The sequence below is a fragment of the Erithacus rubecula genome (genome assembly GCF_903797595.1).
Source record: "Erithacus rubecula genome assembly, chromosome: 8".
Taxonomy (NCBI): domain Eukaryota; kingdom Metazoa; phylum Chordata; class Aves; order Passeriformes; family Muscicapidae; genus Erithacus; species Erithacus rubecula.
The window spans coordinates 26,748,866-26,769,595 of NC_136659.1; the positions used below are offsets into that span (position 1 = coordinate 26,748,866).

The 20,730-nt window shown below is 40.7% G+C and overlaps 1 protein-coding gene across 4 annotated transcripts in view; it reads right to left on the reverse strand.

The window, feature by feature from the left end:
• Positions 1 to 20,730, reverse strand: part of SEMA5B (semaphorin 5B) — a gene marked incomplete at its 3' end in the record, with an annotated part of 260,024 nt that overhangs the window by 163,899 nt on the left and 75,395 nt on the right. For all 4 annotated transcript variants that reach the window (XM_079310512.1, XM_079310509.1, XM_079310510.1 and 1 more), the window contains exon 3: positions 13,954 to 14,014. The remainder of the gene's footprint in view (positions 1 to 13,953; positions 14,015 to 20,730) is intronic.

The following is a 20,730-nucleotide window of genomic DNA, read 5'->3' on the forward strand; positions in this document are numbered from 1 at the left end:
GAGATGAATTTCCCGTGTGCTCCCCACTCCTCTGCAGGTGTAAACACCTCAGCCCATGTTGTGGAAGGGCAGTGTGAGAGGGCTGTGCCACCTGCCAGCCCTGCCAGAAACCCTGCACTCACAAAAACCAAATCCAGCAGTGCTGTGGGGCACAAACCACTGCTTGGGAGGGGCAAGGAAACCACTTTCAACCTCTGCAGGGTATCAGGGCTCAGAAACTCTGGGCAAACTTTTAGTCACATTTCCCTTGGTCTCAACCATTTTGCCATTTGCAACTCTCCTCTAATGTGACACAAATCACCAACAGGGTGAGTAGAGAGTGCTACAACATATATGGGCCTCAGATTCCATATCCTGGCATTTCAAAATTCATGGCATAAATTAACTGTTCAGCTCTGTGATGATGCTGATTTGCTTCACTTGGCATAAGCAGATATTTTGCTACAAGAGAGATGATACTTTTCTGAGACCTGTCATCCTTGGGTTTTCAAATCCACTGGCATGTTTAATAGCAAAAATATGAAAGGCAAAAATAGTCTCGTACAGATAAAGACCTCCGTGTCTCAAATGACAATTCAGATTAATTAAGCCAACTCACATATATTATATTCCACCCATAAAACTTAATATCAGCTAAAAATTCCCATCAAATGCAAATTTTCTTTAGTGATTTATTTATGCAATTGTGAGACAGAGAAAGCACACAAAGCAGTGGGAGCTGCAGGCTGAAGTAAACAGTGCTGTCAGAATATGCAAAACAAGGGAAGAACACCAAAAAAAAAAAGAGAGAGAAGGAAGGGACAAACATTTTCTAGCTGGAAAGTTATTGAATGTTTGGAGCCAAAGGGGAGTGGAAAGCTTGGAAAGGAATTTCTACACGTAACCTACGGACTCTACCCTATTTCCATGCCCAGCATCTCTCCCATTTAGCAAACAAATGAAAAATCTTTTTTGGGGGTAGATCTGTGTTTTGAAAGGTCATTGCCCAAAAGCAGCAGCGCAGCGGGCAGGAGGGAGCTGTGCAGTCGGTGGGATTCGGCGTGTCCCACACTCGGAGCGCTGGCAGTGAGGTAATCCCTCAGGAATGTGTGTGCGGTTGGATGGCTGTGAAAAGAGAACGGTCAGCTACCAAAGCTCTGTGCTGAATATTCACGTCACACACACACACAATCATTTTTCTTGTTAAGTATTGAGAAGAATGGGAACATTATAAATGCAGTATCTTCTCTGGCTACAAGTTTAGCTGCTTTAAAAAGATCTCATTCCCTGCTTCTCCGCTCCACCAGCTGTGCTCCACCTCCATTCCCAAACCAAATCTGCACGCACTAAACTCTATAAGACATTTAAAAAAAAAAAACAGGGGAAAAATCAGATACAGCTGAACCAAAGCTGAAGAGTAAAAAGTTTAAAAGGTGATGATGCAGAAAGCTGTTAAAAGCATATCAAAGTCACTTGTCTATCTAAAAACGACTCTTTATTGAGCATATGGGGTTCCATGCCACATGATTGGGTTATATCCATATTCCAAGCAAGTGCTTTCCTGTCTACATGCTGAGGAGTCATTTTACCAACAACAGATGAGTTTGCTTTGCCAGTACCAAGTAGTATTGATAGTGCTGGTTGTTGACAATATCTTTATTTGCTTGAGGCACTTAGCAATTTGTTGCAGGGAGACAGAGTAAGTGTTAATCAGGCATCCCAGCCCAAAATCAAGAACACCATGGCAAGTTTCCCACTTATTTTAGTTTTTTATCAAACCCTAAGCAGGAAAAAAAAATGCAATATAATGCTTTCAGTCACTTTTCTGATCATTTGCCAATAAGGCTAGACAGATAATCTTCTCTTTTTTCTTTTCTTTTTTTTTTCCTTCCTTTCTTCCTGCTTCAAATGGGCCTGCATTGGCATTTATCTGTCCATTTCCATATGTACTTGGTCACCCTCTGCTTAGTTCAGGGGGCTAGGGCTTACAGTTTGCCTGCACAGAAGCAAGATAACAGCACCTCACAGAAGTAATTTTCAAATTAATAGTATCTACAAAAAAAAGAGAGACCAATCACATGCCTCTTTTGAAAAAAAATATTTTTTCTGTTTTCTAAGAAAAGTTGCAGATACTTGAATTCACAGGACTACATTAAGTTTCTAGGTCAGTAAATTTCTGATTTTGAGTTGATTAGCTTGAATGGCACATTTACATGCCAATCTCTTTTCTGTCAGGAAACAAAATACTTTAAGCATGCAATTCTTAACCTACTCTAGTACCTTTAAACTTACTATTTAACAAAACAAAATAAAGAAGGGTGGTGAAAAGTTGCCAATCCACTTCAAAGCTTCTTCTATATTTGTGTGTAAGCTAAGTCCAAAAAGGATTAATGAATGTACTCAGAGAGATGAAAACTCACTGGGAACAAACTTTCTAGAATTAAGCAGCAAAAGACTCAAACAGATGCACTGTACCAGGGGCCAGAATGCAAATTTACTTCAAATGTTTTAGAAATTTTAACTTCAACTTCTAAACACGCATATAGAAATGTCTTTACAGCTGTAACTAATTTCAGCACAGAGGTCTTCAACAACGTGGCACTGGGGAAGGTCCTGGATGGTGTCTGGTTCTGTTTATTTCCAGCTGAGGATTGCCCCACAGTGTAACTTCTCTCCCTCAGGAGACACTAACTCTTCACAGATACTAACTGACCAAGCTTTAAAATCCAACTGTTTCCATTAGCTCAAAGCCCTCAACTTCACCAGTGGGAAAACTGAGATAGAGTGCTCCCAGGGGGCCCTAAGGTACAATTCCTTGTCTGCAGGGGAATTGAAGTCCCCAGTGAGACCACATCTTAACACTATCCACAGGTACTTCACAACAGGATGTGAAATGCCCACTTTATACAAGGAGGACAACTTTTTCAGTCTCCATTGATGAAGTTCATTAACTCACATGGACCAAAGGAGCTTTCTGGGCTTCTATCTCTTCCACCACGACTACAGCAAAGTCTGCTCATGCTTCACTTACAGTGGGTGCCTCCACTGAAATTTCTGCAAACAGTGCATTTCCCATGCAACATATCCAGGAAGCTGATTATCTGCATGAAATCATTTCCATAATTTTGAAACTGTCCAATTTCCACATGTTTGGAAGGAAAGAACCAGGGGCAATGGTTAAAAAATTACACTACGAAAAAGTTACTTTCCTTTCAACTATTGTATCAAGTTCATTAATACCTTCTGCTGTTGGTGAAATGATCCCCCATTAACATTAAAATTTATTATTGCTGCTCCATTAATGAGACCACAAAAGATGGAAATGAGGCCTATAAATATGCTAAGAGTTAAAGTCACGAATTGTAACAGCGTGCGCGCTTTATGAGTAATGTTTCAGTACCACTGGCATTCAAAACAGCATGGAAGGATGGCTCTGCTGCATAAGCATCTGGCTTAACAAACACCACCCCAAAAGGTCCAAACAGAAAACCACAATTCCTGAAACTGCAGGTTAAAATATCGGCAGAGTCAAATCAGTCTTGACCCCAGCCACTGAGTTCCATGCGGTTCATTGCTAAAATGCTTTTGCAGAAGGACTGACTTTCTCAGTGAAGGTCACTGGGACTCTTAAATTTCAACAAGCAAATCCTGCAGGAGGAAGGACTTGTTTCCATGTCCTTTGTTTTAAAAAACCCCTTTATTCCATGTTAAATGTCTGCTTACTGGCACCACACCCAGTACTGGGGGATATTGATCTCTTGATAGTGCATCACATCTTCCAGGAAAAAGTGCAGGCTGCAAACAGAGAATTCCAGTCTTGGTAACCACATTAAGATTAATTTGAGCAATAAATTTATTTCCAGGTAGCCTTTTAGATCCACCAGGCTCCCAGAGTTCCTCTGTTGATATTTTCTCCAACAAACAGTGAATATCCTCCACGGGTCAAGAAACATCCTTATGCAAATGGCATTACTGCAACTTGCATTTTCAATTATTAATATTCCACTCTCCATCTTACTAATGCTTTCAGAAAAGGAGGAAAGCAGAAGCTTGTTCCCCTGGGAACAAAACCACAAAATGTGATACCTTGCTGAGTTAGGAAAGGAACGATCTTTTCAGCACAGGGGTGTCATATGCTAGCAACATTTTTGTTTCTGCATTTCATTCCTCTCTACTGACTAAAAATTATTCTACCCCATTTTTGAGCATAGCTGACAGCACTAGGCTCATGCTAAATGAAATGTGTAGCACTATCACTAGCACTATCATCTTGCAAGGAACAAAATTATAATGATCAGATTATTTTTTCTGATTTATTTTCCAGGAATCTCAGATTTCATGACAGGGACTGGCTTTGCTCTGAGGTCCTGCAATGTCAGTGAGAAGAGGACATTGCAGTCCATGCTGCTTTTAAGCATTAACATAAGAAATGGTCTAAATTAGCCAGTATGCCACAGTAGCAATAGCAAGTTTGGAAAAAACCTGAGACACCTTCAGTAAGATGAAATGAAACAAAAACATGAAAAGCAAACTATTTGATGAGAGCACAGGCTATTTCAATAAATCTAGTTATTTGATAAGCAGACTACCACTGTCAGCCTTTTATCATCTGTGAAAATGCATGATGGATCTTCTCTGTTTTCTTACAATTTCAGACCTTCCCCTTCTGATCAACATCAGCATTTTGCTCCAGTGCCTCTAAGGACATGGATTGCTAACAACCAGCCAGATTCCACCTTTCAGGAAGACTCTAAAGACTGACAACACAGGCATGGCTCAGTGCTGTGTACATATGGCACACAGACTGGGTAGTTCAAGGCTGTTAAATGTTCAACTTTTTCTGAGTTTGCCTAAAGGGAATGAAAACGGCTCCTGCTGAGAGTGTATGCACATAAAGCTGTTACAAACATTTAATTTTAGCTTCTCTGAAACAGAATTAGTTTGTGCATTCTGCACTACCAGTTCCTACTGCTGCTGCTTAGATGAGGTGGTTTTGGAGGGTTATTAATTCCCATATTAATAGTCAGCCTCCCCACAATGCTGAAATACAGGGTTCTGAGTTTTTTCAGTCTTACTTTCCCACACTTCTTTCAATTCTTCCATAATAAGCACATAAAGTCATTATTTGAATGAAAAGGACTTCAGTCCAACGCAGGCTCACAATACTTTATCTAGCTTTGTGATTCAACTACACATTTTACCTTCTATGTAAAAAAAAAAAAAAAAAAAAAAAAAAAAAAAAAGAAAAAAAAAGAAACATAACTTGCTACAAAAAAAAAAAAAAAAAGCTGGAAAATAATTTTAAATGTACAGCAGGTTCCAGGGAAACTGCTGAAACAGCAACATCCTGTGTGCACTGTTTGTTTGTGCTGAACCAGTTAAGAGAAAAAGGCTCAGATATGATTTTTAAACTAGGCTGGTGAAAAATGTTTCACTCTCCAACAGAGTTGATTTCAAAGGATTATTTCTCTGCTACACTCTGAGAGAGCAATGCTGCCAGATGTCACGAAACTAAAATGCTTTATCTAAATCATAAGATATTGCCTGAAATCATGTGCACTTTACATACCATGCAGCCTCTTTCTGTCCTTTTGCTGAAGTTTAGGTATAAAGCTTAGAGGTATGACTGAAACAGACCCAGAAAACTCTATGGAGATTGAAACTGCTTGAATTGGAGCAAAGCAGAAGTTACTCCATCAAAGTCAGCTCTTTAGTACTGAAGTATATCTCATTTATGCTGGCTAAGGATCTAACTCTGCTATCTACAGATTGAAAGATGCTAAAAAGGGGACAATTTTTATATGCTCTACCAAATATAAAATATGTGAGTGAAACACAGGCAAAGATTGATCTCACCCTACTTTATTCACCTGAGCTAAGATAGGCTGCAAGCCTTGGAAGGTCAGCAGGAGGAGATCAGCAGTCCCAAAGATCAGCTCTTGTCACCCCTGGGAACACCCTTCTGGTGAGTCACCCTCTGGAGATGCTCCTCTCCTTCCTCCACTACACAACAAAACTGGATTATCACAGACTGTCCCAATCAGTTGTAACAAGACAGTCTGATGGCTGTGTGAAATACTTATCCTTCCCTTTTTTTCCCCCACTATTTTTGTGTCAGCATAAATCTACTGACTTCTGCAAGGTTATTCATACTCAAATTCATCTAGACATAATACTCTCCATAAAGCCATATTCACCTGGTTTGAAATGCTGAGTTCAGTTGTCCTAACTTCTCTAGAAAAGGTGCCCAAAATGCAAGAGACTCACAGATCACCCTTTATATAAGGCCTTTCACTCTTTTCCTCCAGGTTTTACCTCAACAAGAAGTTTGCTTTGACACTAGACGACTCTACCACAAAACAACTGAGAAATATAAAATACTGTAACAGCCACAGGATGAATTGTCCTGGATGTGAAGCAAAACTAGATATTGTTCACACTTCACTGCATCACTTACAGTGAATTTTGCTGAAGTTTTTCAGAGTTAATAAGCTGCCTGCTTCTCTTTCAGTGCTAAACAGTGTCAAGTCTGTACAGAGAATTACAGAAACAGTATCTGATCTAAAGCTAGAAACTAAAGAGCTTATTTCCCCCCTCATCTGGTGAAGAATCCAGTAAGCCTCTTAGGCATGTAGTTGAAACCACAGTAAGGACAGTATAACCATTCCTAGAATTGAAAGATCAGGAAGAATGTAAGAAACAAGAGGCAAACAAGTTGTTAAATACAGTATGTTTGGGGAGAGCTTTAATCAAAGGTGATGTGTTGGGTCAGTCCTTCAGCAGACACCACAGCACTCACTTCATACAGGGAACAGCCTGGGACTGTGCCTAGTCTTGACTCAGCTAGGGCTGATTCCACCTTTGGTAATCTATCTGTTCCTCATCTACAAAATGGTGATAACTCCTTATGAATAAAGGTCAGCATATGGGAGCTAAGCCTTATCCTTCCTGTCTTCAGGCAGGCAACACCCTGAGGAAATCAGTGTGGGATTTCTCAGAGGACAGAGCCCAAAACTGTGGGACAAAGCCTGCATAAGGAGAAAGGGGTGACCCAAGTACTGTGCCCTTCACATATCTCCTGAGTGGTGCAAAAGTATTTCCCAAGTTTGTTGCTGCAATGCAAAGTTGAGAGATATTGCTCTCTACAAACACAGTAATTTTATCAGAGGACATCAAAACAAGTTTTGCCTTTGTTTTGCCCTTCATAACTTAAAAAGGCATCTCCTGAATAAACAAATTCCCTTCTTGTTTCATTGTCTCCAAACATACTGCTTCCACCTGGAGCCAGCCTCTGCAGCAGCTATCATGTTGCTCCAATATGGTAAATGGCCTTTTTTCCCTTCCCCCTCCTCTCCCCTTTCCTACCTGGGGAACTCAGATACCTGCAGAAAATCTTGAACAGAGAAAAACAGAATAAAATGTTGGCTTCTGTGGCCCAGAAATAAGAACTGAAAAAAAAGTGAAACCTTATGCCTTGTCCCCAGTGGCTCAGGGACTTGGAGCCAAATCAAGGCCATGAAAACAGAATATTGCTCTTTGTTTACAATAAATAAATAAATAAATAAAGGACTACTCACTCCTGCCCTTTGGGATATATTTTCTAAGGAGGAAGAAAATCCCTGTGGAGTTTATTATGTGTAGAAGGGATGTGTGCCTCCCAGGGAAAAGCAGTGGGGGTAGTTTTTCCCTTGGTGATTTCTTTCCCATCTTTATATCACTTTTTTATTAATTTTTGCAAGTCTCACTCCCCTCCCTTCTGCAATAAGTGAAGCCACACAAAGGAACGTGCAGGTAATTCAGCCACTCAAAACTACACAGCATCTCCTTTCCTGTATAAACAATCAGTGTGTGGCCTGGGTTTCATTTGCAACTGTAAATGAAACAGGCCTACAACTGTGTTCATAATCCTCCTTAATTGAATTTCTGTGACAAAACCCAGACAAAATTATTACCTTCAAGTTAACAGTTTGTGCGAAGTAGCCAAGGGTTCCTGGGAAGCTTTAAAACAAATTCAGGACAAAACTGGATACCACAAAGCAGCTATTTGGTGTTGGTACCATTTGTTTGAAGTGGGGGAGGTTTCCCTGGAGGAACAAAGTCATTTTAATATGAAGGACAGGCCAGGAATTCAACACAAGCCAAGAAAAAAGTGAGAATTAAATAAGCAGTGGACGAGGTTGGATATAAACCAGCACATGCTGCTCACACTAAAGCTACTGGAAGGAGGTGTTGGGCTGTCCTGGCTGTTTAAAGGGCAGCATCATTCACAACTTGGTGTGGCTCATGGGACAGTTTCAGAAATCCACAAGGACTTTAAGCAACTGTTAGGTTTGTGTTGAAGTTCACACCCCTTTGAAAGGGTATCTCCTTTAAAGTTCTCATGTAATCATTTCCTTCAACTAGATCAGTTCTACAGTAAACACGCAGAGTCTTAGTAATGATGTCAGGCTGCTGGTAAAATATCTAAACTTACTTTTAAAATGTGAGAACCACTGCTAAATGAAAGCAATGATGCAAAAAGGTCACTGTCCTGCAGGGCACTCCCACAGTTTGCAGAAGAAAAGAACTAAAACCTTTCCTGTCACCCAAATTTAGTATTTGTTTTTCTTTTAGATGATTCAGATATTTTCTGACAAATTGGGCAAAGTTGATGTGAACAGAGATGTCTGTTTGCAACAGCTAATTTTGTGTGAAATTGCCATGTACTTGGACAAGCATTCTGTATTTTACCCCAAAGTACCATGTTTAAGTCATCTCTGTATCAAGTGGTAACTAAAGCAAACTAGCAAAGTTATTAGGGATCAAAGCAGACTCTTTATGCTTCAGTTTACAGAGTTTGCAGAGCAGGGAAAACCATGTCATCCCAAGGCAGTGCCTGCCTGGTTTCCACCCCGTATCTCATAGAAGTTAATATCCTTTGCATTTTAAGCAGAAGGAAAGGCTACAAGGGAATGGGGAAGGCTGAGGTAATGGAAATAGAAATCTTACAATTCCTCAGCATGCATCCATGTCATGTGTGTTACCCAGCCCTCTTTGCAGGCAGAACTGATGGAAAATTTAGGGATAGAGGAGGCTGGCGAGGCCTCATGTTTAAATTTCCTCCAAGTAAAATATTGCTATAGGTGATTATATGAGTATTCCTGTTCAGAGACAGGCAGGCAGACACCAGAATTCATTTCCACAGACCTCTGTGGCACTGCAGGATAGTGGGTCTCTGTCCCCACTCTCACTTGCAAGGCACAGCTGACATAATGAGGGACCTCAGAAGAGTTTCCAGAAGACATGTCCACTCCCAGAGATCCAGAGGGGTGACAATCAGGTGCCACTGCTTTCTTCAGTGTCTCTGCTGTGCCAAACATTTCGGCAGTTGCATTAATACCTAGCTTTGAGAGATGGCTCATTAGCCCTTGGGTCCTGTGCCACTTTATGCAACCTTTTCAGAACAACTCTTTTATAGTTTGTGTGCTCTGTTTTTCATCAGGCCACAAGTTAAACACACTGAACAACACCAGGGAAAGAAATAAACACTGAGTCAGAAATAAATAAATGCATAAGGACATGCCTAATATCCCCACACACACACATTCACAATCAGGGCTAGAGATCAATGTTTTCAGGAAAAGGCATGGGGGAAAAAATTAGCACAGTGCTTTGTCATTGGTGGCAAAGGAAATAAAAAGGAACATTCAAAAGGGTGATGAAATGTTTCAAGAAAAAGCAATATATTTTTATCTACCTGTAAAATCCATTGGCAATGATTTTTCTGGTTAATTGGTTTCATTTTATTAAACTAAAGACGTATTTGTAAAATCCAGACATATTTAAGCATAAGTCTAAGTTCTTCAACCAAAAGCCAATACACCATTTCAAAAAAAGAAAATTCAGCAATACAAACAATTTTCCATTAGCTTGAAATCACAGCACTCATATTGAGAAGAGAAATGAATAGAGCACTTGACTCCTCTAAAATGCACTATGAAAAAATCACATAACTCATTTACCCCAAAACTGCTGTCCTCTTTCTCCCTGGCCCTGTGAAAATGGATGAATATTTTGGCCCAATTATGCAGTGATTTATAAACCAACATTCTCCTATCTTTCCTTGCACTTGTCATGTTCGACTTTTTCCCCTTTATTAGACCACTCTTCTTCCCATTAAATAGTCCCTCTGTCTCTCTTGCCAAAGAACTGCCAATGATTTTACAGAAGAATAGACTCTGCTTTACCAATGGAAAAGAACCTCTAATGTACCATGGACACAGCACAGTGAAGCATGGTAATTTGCCTGTGTTAATGATGCTACTTCACAATGATCAGGAAAACAAAAATCTCTAATAGCTAAATGATATCCAGTCCTTCTGCAGCCTGTTGAATTCAAAATCAGTGGGAGCAAAACCCAGCATCCTTTAGGAGATGAGCTAAAAGTGGTTGCAGTGTTTCTTTTCTTTCCCCCCAAATTCCTGATCGACATTGAATCACTAAAATACCTTATTTAGTGCTGGGAGCAGGACAAAAAAAACCCAAACCAAGTGTTACAAAATGTTTTAGCAGCTCAAAAGCAAGTGGAGAAAAATTAATGAACATATATGTAAATATTTTTGGACATACCTCACACTGGCATGATTTTAAAAATCATGTAAAATAAAGCAGGACTAAAATATAATTCATAGTTTTTCCTTTTTTAATGTGAAAAGTGGAAGTATTTACTGTGGGAAGGACAGAGTGGTGATCCGTGTGTGTCACTGCTTACTTCTGAAGATGATCCAGTTCCACAAAGCTCTGAGCTCTTGAGTGCTAAATCATCCCCGAGAAACATCTTCAGCCACAGTTCTCATCAGAAAGCTCCTCAGAGTTCCCTAGGCTGCCTGGCTGGGCAGAGCACTGATTGCTTTGGCCAGTCAAAGAGTCATAGCTCCAAACATCAATCTTCAAATACGGCACATTAAGCTACTCTGTGGGAGAAACTCTGCTCTCATATTTGGCCAAACACAACAGGCAGAACAGCACTGGCTTTGATGACATTATTTGGAGTGCACAAGAAGCAACCAGGGATCATAAACAATCATATGGTGCATGTTTGGTAATCCTTTGGCACTGTTGAAAGGTTGGAGAATAGACTCAAGCACAGGTTTATGAAAAAAAAGATGAACAATATTTGCAATATTGCTTATATTAAGAAAGGGCTTCTATGATATTTTCCAAGGGCAGAGGGAGTGATTTGTCATCCAGCTGCAGTTATGTAGATTTTGTAGCTGTCTGATTGGCACACTCCACACGTTCCTTGTCCAAAACTTTCTGGTACAGCTGTGCAAAACAGGAGCAGGACTTGAATTCAAGAGTGGCTAAGAATATAGGACCAAGCCATTTCAATTTCATCTCCATATAATTTCACAGACTCACACAGAATCACAGAATCATTTAGGCTGAAAAAGACCTCTGAGTCCAACCTCTGACTGACCTCCAACTTGTCAACCAGACTATGGCACTGAGAGACACATCCAGTCTTTTCTTCAGGGATGGTGACTCCACCAACTCTATGGGCAGCCCCTTCCAATGCTATCCTCATCCAGGCATTTTTCAATCCATGATGTTCATTACTTAATAAACCCTGAGGTAAGACCCTCTCTCCATTATGAGACAGCTTTGAGTGCTTAGGGTGTTGTTGGGGATGGAAAGTGAGGGGGAAGTAAGACTATTTACTGTAGAGCTCTACACTTGATTCTCTTGTGCTTACCACAGGAAAAGTTTGTCAATGCAGGCTGAAATATGCACCTGAAGACTCTCTAAATACCTATTTATTCAATCTGGAGTAGCACTCAAGGGGAGTACTAAAATCTACAAGACAAATGCCACACACCATGTATTAAAAATTCTCCAAATGTTGTATTATTAAGTCTTTTTTACTGGCATGCCTGGTTCAACTAAAATACATGTTCTAAAAATCCCACAAGATGGGTGTTTCAACAGCTGGCTCAATGTTTGATTTGCAGAAAATGTGTCTATAGCACAAGCAACCAAGCCTTGGGAGAGATACAAGCAAAGGAGCAGTGACGTGCCTTAAACACCAAACGATTCACTGTAATTTTAAATATCAACATTTTCTGAATGAAGAGTTTTGATATCTTTCATCTTGTGTTTTGCAGACTTTGCCAAGTTGAGACCATAATACTTGCAAGCAAATTATCAGCAAAACCATGGCTGACTCTACAGATGCCTGATATTTGAGACCTGCCCAGGCAATCTCGCTGTGCAGTCAAGGGGCTAAGGAAAGACTCCAGCTGTGGCCCAGCAGAAATGCTTCTCCAGTGGGGCATTCAATCTCCCAACCAGGTCTTGCTCAAAGCTGCTTGGCAGTGTGCAGAAGGCATGCTGTCTTCCAGGGGCTGAATGCAAAACAAACCTCACCCATGGGGCAAAATTCACAGCTCCAGCAGAACTAGCAGAGATGCTCTTTCAGAGGGGCCAGGGAAGGAAACCAGAGCAGCTCTCACTGCTGGCAATGAACAGTCATGCTCTCATCCTGCCAGAAGAGCACAGCACCACCCCCATCCTTGGGGCAGCAGAAACCCTGCAAGCAAAGCCAGAGGCAGGGACAGAGCAGGTTCACAGGCCACAGCCACCTTTTTCTGTGGGCAAGGACACTCCTGTGCTGCAAAGCCTTGGGCCCCTCAGTGATCACATCAAGGGAGCTGCAGATCATCCCTCCTCTGCCCTTATCTAAAGCAACAGCAACACAGTAAAATGCCAAGCAGAAAGGCTGGAGGAGCTCCCACAGAAAAGTTTATTTCTTAGTGTCTCTTTTGATATCAAACTCCTTGTGTGAATGTTCATCCACAGGGTTGCCAACACCTGGAGATGGTGCAAGGTGCTTGTCATAGCAACTTAAGCATTATCCGTGATTATCCCTCTAGATTTTGCAAGATGCACAGGCAAAATCATTGCACCCATTAATTTTAAAGTAGTGGTATCTCTTTTGCTTGCTACTTGCCAGGTAAATATAGCTACCAAAGTGTGCAGCTATTAAATGCCAACCACAGCTCCTATCACCCTTTTTTGTTCTTCACCTTCCTTTCACTGTGCATTTTCCTCAAATCTTTCTTGCTTGATTTTCTTGAGAAAAATGGCCTCCTTTATTGATTAAATTACAAATTCCAATGCCGGATGATTGAGTTATATGATAACACCTGATGAAAGACAATTGAAATAAAGGAAAATTAGCACTCTCTTTATTACAAAAGATTTGGATGTTGAGTAGCTGACTGAATTAAATGGAGATTGAGCAGATCTGAGAGAATTGATTAGGAAAAACAATGCAGAACTCAGAAAAGAGATACCAAAATTAGCACCTTACTAATTTACCTTAGAAAAAGATGGAAAAAGTTGAGAAGGAGAAGGAAACTACATCCTTTTCGTGCATTCACAACCAGGAATTGCCCAAAAAGTTTACACTGTGATAAGACTCCTAAGATACTGAACTCTGACATCAAGTTACCAAAGGCCAACAAACACATGACTAGGTCAACAGCCTCTAGGGTTCATTTGTTCAGCTTCTAGGCCTTTTTAATTAGTACCACAAGCAAAGCAATGTTCTTGGCCTTTGTGCTGTGCCTGGTAACCAACAGCATTCCAGCTTTTGGCAATGTATCATTGCATTTTTTTCACTGCTCATAGATGCTAATGGGTGATTTTTAATTTTGTCTGCTTGTAACATTTCCTGCAATACTGACAGATGTCTTGGGCTTTCTTCCTGCAGATTAGGCAACCATTATTGGAGTTCTTAGATTAAAAAAGAAGCTGATAAAGCAAAGCATCTGAAATGGCACAATTGACTTTGAAACCAAGTCTTCTCTCAGTGATTTCCCTGCAAGCTTGTAGTTAGACAGAGTCTAGCAAAGATGAATACTAGCAAAGTTCTGGAAAGAGTGTAAACACAGCTCTTAAACAAGGGCCACAAACATGATATTATTTACTTACAGCTTCTGCATTACTGAAGTGTCATATTTGAAGTCATGCTCCAGGGAAAATCTTAAGTGACCTGTGAAAAGACCAGAAAATTAGTCTTCAGTAGATATTTCTAATTGCATCTTATACCAGATAGGGGAGAATTTTGACATTATTTGAATCACCATTGAATTATATGAAATCAAATGTAGTGAAAGTATTATTTAAGTTTAACCACAAAGCAATATAAAAATTTTCCTTAATGCTCACCTGAAGGTTGCTTCAAAAGTACCTTCAGCTGCAATTATTTGCTTTCTGCAAAAAATCCTAGCCCACAACCCAGACTGGGTAGCAGTAAATGTGGAAACAATAAATATTTTAACACAATCTGATTGATAAATTTTGCAGCCCTGTTTGAACTTTTTGTAATCCTAAATGCTTCATCCTCACAGAAGAGACAAGAAATCACTCTTGTCCCAGTTTCCAAGTGGGAGATCTGCACCAGTGAGAAATGTAGGCTGTGCACACATATCTTCCTCCTCATTGCAATACTTTCTTTGGGAACTCTCCTGTCCCCACCATCCATCACTGTGCCTCATCATTCACTCCTGCTGGAGCTCATTGCACCTTCCATTCTGCCAGTTGAACTACAGATGCACCCAGGTTAGTCAAGAATTATTTGAGCTGCTCCAGTCAAAGCAGGAGCTGCAGACAGATGATGTGTGAGTGCAGCCCACACGATTTGCCCCCAGTATCACAGCAGGTGTGGCAGGGCAGAGAGCCTGCACATGGTTTTGAGCCATAAACCCCCTCTTTGGAACACCAAAAGCAAAGCTCAGAATGAACAAATTTGCTCAAGAAACCCACATCTAAAATGTTATTCTTGCTGTTTTCACCTTTATGTCTTAACCAAACCCCAAAACAGTCTCATGAAAGTAAAAAGGCAAAAAAATTATGACAAATTCTAACAAATTCTATATTATTTTGTACTAATTTATCCTTTAATAATGGCAGCACCACAAAGCCTACCCCGTGCCTGAACTCTGCATTGAGCACAGTGCAGACACTGGCTGTGGTAGTCTCTGCTCCCTGAAACTCACCAGCAGGAGATCAAAGAGCAAAAAGTGTAGGCAGGGAAAAGACAGAGACAGCAAAAACTGGAGGACGCCTCTGTACAACGGCTGGTGAGCACAAATCCCACTCAGCCAGTAAGAAATTAATCACTGCAAAGAGATTCTGACCCTGCTACCTATTATGCTCGACAGACAAACTCAGTGAAATAATTTATCTTATTTACATTGTTTCCATTAGAGCAATGTTCTGTGCATTCACAAACCAGATGGGTTTTTCCTCACTGTGCTCCTGAGAAGGAGCACATGCTGCTAATGCTACATCATAGACAAGGAATGGAGATACTAAAAAGACAAAATGCTTTTTCCAGGGGAACTAGTATCTGATCTGACAAAATTCTATGTAATGCCAGAGGGCTTCTGTAGGTTAAGGTGCTGCACTCAGGGACAGGCCATCAGGTTTTAGCCATAGACTTCTTTAGAAGTCTAGCTTTAGACTTCTTACCACCCTGGTAATTATTTTTTGAACAATGGCTTCTATACTGTATGAATCAAGAAAAGTGAAAGGGAAAAAGGGAAAGGGAGGGTAAAAAGGGAAAGTAGGAAAAAAAAACACTATAAAGGAAAGTCATGATAAATGCAGCACCCTCTGAAAAAAACCAAACTGCAGAAACAGAGGAACCAGTCATGCAGTTCACTGAGAGGACTGAAGCAATTGTTTTCATCAAGAAACCTCATTCATCACATTTCCATAACCCAGAAAAGGCTCTCACAGTCCCCTCTTTCAACATATGAAGACTAACACACATCCAGACTCTCACATTTCCTTCCTTCTGCTATCACTTTCCTCATGGAAGAAATCATAGGAAAGGGATGAAGATGTGAACATTTCTGCAGCTGTTCTTCTAGGGCAGAATCCTGAAGGTGGGACATCCAGAGAAACCCAGGGGTGACAGAGCACCCTCCAAAAGGACCCAGTCTTCACTGTAAGATAATTCCTGCTTTTTTAAAATGACAGTGGAAATACTTCTTCAGTGATATCCCAGGAACCAGATCAAAGCCCATCACATCAGCTTGTGAGCAAACAAGATCCATCTGTTAGCTCAAACCTCCAGGACAGGCAGGTATATATTTCTATAAAGTAAGCCACTGGACAGCACAAACTCTAGGTTTCATCAGCAGAATTCTGGTCTGCACACTGCCTCTCTAAACATAATAGCTCCCTTTTGGCTAGAGAATAGAGGATTCTCAAATGAACCCATTGATCTGCAAGACACTGAGCCTTCTCCTGAAATATCTTCTCAGACATTTGAATTTCCTGCCAGGTTACAGCATGAAACCTTTCTCATCTCTCCATTAAAGCAGCAGATAGACAGATGGGATAGTCTTCATCTTTCAGGACTCTTGAAGTTCATTTCCCATCAATTTTAACAGGAATGCCCAGAGCTCCTGTTAAGTTTAACAGAACCAAACCTATAGATCATGCTCAATCAAAGCCAGGAACATCCCAAGCCTGGTAGTCCCTCCACAGGGCTGCCATCAATTAAAAAGAATCAGCATAATATAAATAACAGTATAATGGCCAAACTTCCCCCTCCACACACATTTTTGAAAATAATTTTTGAAAACTGTTCAAGCATTGCAGATAAAAAGCTCAGTAAGTGCTGTTAGTGGAGGTGGAGCTGTACCAGAACCATCACTGTCTCTAAATGTCTTCTCTTCATTAATGGGTTTTTTCTCTCTTTATCATCAGTCAAAGGTAACAAGGTGTCATTGCCCTTCTGCAAACTGTGAAAAATCCAACAGCAGATGGATTACACATCTCACCCAAAGTCCCTTGGGACACCCACATTTGTACAGAGAACTGATCCCAAAATGCCACATACTCAGTGCCCTGCCCTTCCCTCCAGCCCAGCCTAATTCTCTGAATTTCATGATGATTTAAAAATCTATTTAAAGCCCCTACATTTTTGGGTGTGTGCAAGGAATTAAGGCTGAGCCAAAAAATTTGAATTGAGCAGCTCTGGTTGAGATTCCTCATAAGAGTGGAATACAGAGCTGGGAGGGCTTAATCTGACGTGGGGAAAAGGTGGCATGTGTCAACCAAGTTATGATGTGAATCCCCAGTGCCAGTGTTCTCTTCCCAGTCAATCTGCCCTGTAACACCCCAATGGTACCCACAGCCCAGCACAGCTTTCCCAAGCCTGCTCCTTGCTTGCAGAGCAAGTGCTGCTATGAAACAGGAGACAAACAGATAGAGAGGAAGAGCTACTGATACCTCTTGCAGTTTCCCAGTGCAAATGGAGTGACCAGGCACAGTGACATTCTGAAGTGAAGGGAGCCAGGAGAGCTGATATGGTTCACAGACACACAGCCATGGTTTACCACTCAAACCATGCTAAGCTCTTTAGGTAAGCTTTGTTATTACAGATGGTATTGCTTGCCCTAGATCTGGTGTCCAAAACGGGGTTGCTCTGTAATCCTTCAGAGGCTGCTTATAAATCAGAGAATGCTTCACCTCTTGACACATGGCACGAATAGATGATAATATAAATGATGCAGTGTTTTAACCTTTACAGGCATTTGCTTAGGTTACTGTAGACAAAAATGAGGTCAGGAGCTGTGGTCACGAGCCTTAATCTCAAAGACCCTCAGCCCAGAGTGATCTGGAGCCCTCTGCCTTGTACAGTGCCATGCCCATGGCTGAGGGTGCAAAGGGGGGAATGGGCTCTCCTGTCCCAGCCCTGCTCAGCTGCACCCACTATGCCCCCTGCACCTCCCAGGACCCTTCCACGCCACTTTGACTAGTAAGAAACAGCAACTGCAGTAACATAATTGCTGTGGAAATTATTTTGAAGGCATCAACCCCTAAATGCAGAGAGTAAACAAAATCTGCTTTTGTATGAGCTCTTCCACTTTTCTCAGGCATCTGAGGGATGTCCTTTATAAACCATGAGATAAGAGCAGACTGGCTGTTCAGACTGCATATCTGCCTGGTTCCTTAGATACCAACGAAAGCCCAAAGGCACCGCTTGGCATCTCGTCCCCTTCTTACAAACTCTTTCAGAAAGTTACAGCTGATTTTGACACAAAGATGATCAGAAATGGGGAGCTATTTGTGCCATTCTGGGGAACATGCCAAACCCTGTATTAACACCCCCAACCCTGTTAAAAACAAAATAAAGCAAAAAAACCCCCCACAACCAAACCTGCAAAAAACAACCCTCCTGTTTGCTACTGATTAGGCAGCCGAATTAAAACTGATGAAGTGATTGGACAGGATCCAAAGCTGTTTATCTGCACATAAATCACAGACATGCTTTACTCAGCCAGTATGGATTTACTGAGCTGGAGGAAAGACCTCGTACTCAGAATGCTGATTATTACAGCAATTAAAATATCAGTGAAGCAAACATTTTGGGTGGAAAGCTGTTAGGGGCTACTGGAGAAATCATTCCATTAAATATGAATTCAATCAGGTTTCAAATTCTTTAAAAAGGGATTTTTAATAGAGGGTTTCATTTTTCTGATTAAGTATATGTTGTTAGAAAAATCAAATTCAAAAGGAGGAAAGACACAAAATAACTAGCTGGACATGCCAAAGGAGATTAGAAAGGAAGGCTGATACATATTTTATGATCGCAAGGGAATAAAAAAAAATAAATTGAGAGACGTACTGTCAAATAAGACACAGTGTTAATAGCTAAAGTATATGGCAGTAAGAACTGCTGTTCCCGCAGCTATTAATGTAAAACTGAAAATTTGGAGCAGGCTGCATTAAAGGAAAATAAATCACACTTTTTTTTTTTTTTTTAATATATAAAAAATAAATCCCTACCTCCATCATTCACTCTTTGCATCCCAACCCCACGACACCAAGGCTGTCATTTCAGCAAGCTACAACTTCCAGGCAAGTGAGACAAGTGATAATTTCTTCCTATTCATCATTGCTAATTTATTTATGTAATTTTTCTACTTATGAGAATCATTGGCCTGGAGACTATTTCCTCTTTCCCCTTGGAGTCCTGAGAAACTATTTAACATGGGAAATAGTTAAGGGGGGTAAAGAGGGGCGAGTGTCATGTAGCCAAGTTACGCATCCCAGCTGGAATTTGGGATGATGTCTTGCAGTTCTACCTCCTTCAGCCAAGTTCTGCACAGGAAGCAGCAACGTGCCAAGGGTGCAGTGAAATCCACTGGAGCCAGTGAATAGCACTTGACTCCATTAACACACTCCTGCTATGGATCCCTTCACAAAACCCTCAGACACCTTGCAACCAGTCTGCTCATGAGGCAACCAACAACTTGCACAGGGGAAAGGTTCAGAAGCCAAGAGGATTCCCCTCTCAGATTCAGAGAGTGTACTCATGAGAGATGTATATCCAGAACTCTTCCAGAAAAGGCAAACACTGCTGATATGTAAGGCTTATGTGGAACACTGGCCATGGAAGATCATGGTGTCACTAGTGAGATAAGGGGCAAATTGCTGTGAGGAACTTTACAAGGCCCCTGGAAGAGAACTCACTCCTTGCCCAGAGGCTCCTCTCCAAGCCTGGGATGGGTCCAGAGGTAAAACAGAGGAGCAAACCCCATCAGTTTATGCAGTTTTTGCCCATATACAACAACCTGTTTCAGCTAGGAAGGACTAGGAAAACATTTCTAAAATTTGTAGATTAAAATTTTGTAATGCATGCATAACAAGTCTGATTGTTATTTCAAAGCTATTAGTAGCAAGAATAATTTCACCTAGCGTAGAAATAACTCTATGATAACTTTCTGGAGTAAGAGATAACTTTTGAGGAAAGTAGCTGACAAATTACTTAACAAATTTGTCAGCTACTTTTCAGCCATCAAGATAAAAGGCTTTATATGTTGTATGATTTTTTTATGTATATATATAAGAAACTTTTATTGGACTGTTGATAAAAGCCTGAGCTACAAAGGAACTTTTTCCCCCAGCTGAGAAAAGGCAAGCTGCTAGACAAATCAGTTCAATCTCTGCCTTTCAAACAATATAAAGCAGTATAACTTTCACGAGTAACACCTCATCTGTTTTTTTTCTCCAGACTGCCTATCAGGAATCAAGCAGTAAGTAAACATTTGAAAAGTGTTCCTCTGAGAGCAAAGGTTTAGATTTGAGTCACAGGATCCATTGAAAAGAAAAATTGCTTCTGTGCATTGGGACAGTGCCTTCCCTTCTGAAAAGTTTCTAAAAAAGAGCAAATTGAGATAATCTTTTTACAAGGTATAACCCATATGGAAATTCATTATTGTTTCCCTTAAAAAAAAAATCAAGGTAGTTCAGAAAGTGAGAATGGAATCGCTATTTTAAAAAGGTTAAAAATACGTAGCAGATTTCCTAACAACTATAGCCAGTAAAGGCATGGTTAAAGTGCTTTATCATGGTCTAAAGTGAAGCTCTGATTGATGAGAACATGAGATAAACAAAAGAGGTAAAGACATAATAGATCCCTAAATCACCAAGAGTATTTAATCCAGAAGTGGGGGTATATATACCCAGTGATTGTTGATTAAATATTTTAAGGATCTATTCTTCTCCCAGCACAAAACACTCTCTAGAGTGGCTTCAGCACTGCAGCTCCCTGAAGGTTGCATTACTGCTCATTAGCCCCATGCAATCACCACTGTGGGCTGCAGAGCTGAAAGGAATCATTGTTCTTGCTGTACAAAAGCTAAACTGAACCTCCAGAGAAGGTGAATTATTTGCAAAGGATTTTAC